Genomic DNA, 2,110 nt, shown 5'->3' with positions numbered 1-2,110 from the left:
TATATATATACATAGTGCTAAATTGTTGGAATACTGGTTGCTCATTGTTGGAAATCCACTTCCATGGGTGAAGAATGCTCCCTGAAAAACACTCATTTGGACTCAGAAAAGCTGTAGAGTTGATTGATTCCAGAACAATATATGTTTTAGGTGGGTAATCAGATGCACACACCTAGTGATTTAAATTTCCAACTAGAAAAACAAATCACCACACACAGTAAGGGATTCATTTTTGAGTTAGCAGAAGACACAGCAGTAGCATCTTGTTTTCAGTTCAGGTAGCAGCAGTAAGAGAAGAAACTGTAGCAGAAACATCAGGTAGAGGGGGTCAAATGTGTAGTGAACAGAGCAGCAGGGTATCAATATTGTCACCACACTGGGAGCTGTGGTGTAATTTTTGTTTTAGTTTCAACATTTTTTCTTTTTAATCATCAGTTTAAAAAAATATTTTGAGTTCCATTACATGCCACATTATCGAATCCTTGAGCTAGTAGGATTCTTCCAACAGACTCTCTCTTCTATTGCAAGGAGTCACAGTTGTTTCTAATGACTACTTGAGGAAATCCTATTTGCTACTATCTGGAAAGTTCATAGTATTGTCTTCAAAACCCCTTGGGAGCTTTAGATCAATGTGAGGAATACCCACGTACTATATCCTGTTAGGAAAAATTCATAAACTCCTTCACATCAGTGAACTCAGATCTGATATCGCCATTTGTTTTTTTTCAACCCTTATTTACATTTGAGTGTCCCTATTTGAGTGACCCTATTATTATCTGTACATCCATGTGAATCAATCTTGAATCACTTTTTTCTCTTTAATAGCTACCAGGTGAATCCATGCAATAAACAATTCAGTGTGATAATATGTTTTACATTGTAACTCAATATAAATGTTACTCAAACCATCAGTGTTTCTCACTTAGAATATGCACAGATCTCCTGCCTTCATTTCTAGCAATTTTTCTACAATCTAACCACAGTTATGTCTTCAAAAGTCATGCAATGATACTACCCATACATACCTGCTTAGGATACTGCAATTTTAATGTGTGTGTGGGTTTTTTTTTTAACTCTTCAAAGGGTCAATTCAAAAACTAGGACCAAATTTAAGTAGCAAAAAACTCTTCCTGTTCTCATCACTCAAAACGATACTATATATATATATATATATATATATATATATATATATTTGATATGCAGGCTACTTGTCCTCCCAGAAGTAACTATAATAATCTACATATACATGATATATATTCATAAACATATTTATATATATATGTGTGTATGTATATTTGTTGGCTACTTGTCCTATCATTGCAGTTACATCTGCTTTATTTCTGCTCAACTTTTACACACAGATCATGCTTTTCTCGTGGATAATCCTCATCTTCAACTAAACAACTTCCTACTACAGTCTGAACATTTACAGTCACGAAGTTATGTTGTGCATAGCAATCTCTCACCAACTACTCGCTGCATAAGAAAATGAATTCGGTTTTCAAGTCAATTTTAATTAGGTAGAGAGAGCGAACCTTTAACGTTTATACTCTAATGCGAGTGATTAACGTGCCCACAGAGTAGATATAGCTATACATGCATGTGTACAAAATCAGAAAAATAAGAATGTTCTCCAAATGTCTATAAATATTGACGTAAAGACACAATAATAACATTAATTATTTGTCATTTCTAAGTAAACAAAATAACAGAAAAAACCCCATAATTCTCTTTTGAATAATAGAGTTTATTCTTAAATTTTTACATGAGTTAGAGAGTTTTACATGGTCTCTATCACATATAACATAACATTAAATGGTCAATAACACATGACACTCATACTCTTTCTGTTGAAATTTACTGATACATGAGTAAAAGTAGGAATAGAAGATACAGTTTGACCAATAGACACTTAGGGTTGTCAAAAAATGGTATTGCTGTCAAGAGGAGAAATTCTCACTAGTGGACTACATAATATTTCCAGCTTTTTTAGAGGTTTCTGTGTTATATTCTTTCTGAGGGATACGTACTCAAATTTCTACTCATCCTAAATTGAGAAACAAAATAACCACAGTAATAATAACAGCCTAATCAAACACGATGAACCAAG

The sequence above is a fragment of the Mus caroli genome, chromosome 1 (assembly GCF_900094665.2).
Source record: "Mus caroli chromosome 1, CAROLI_EIJ_v1.1, whole genome shotgun sequence".
Classification (NCBI taxonomy): domain Eukaryota; kingdom Metazoa; phylum Chordata; class Mammalia; order Rodentia; family Muridae; genus Mus; species Mus caroli.
This window is presented reverse-complemented; position numbering follows the sequence as displayed.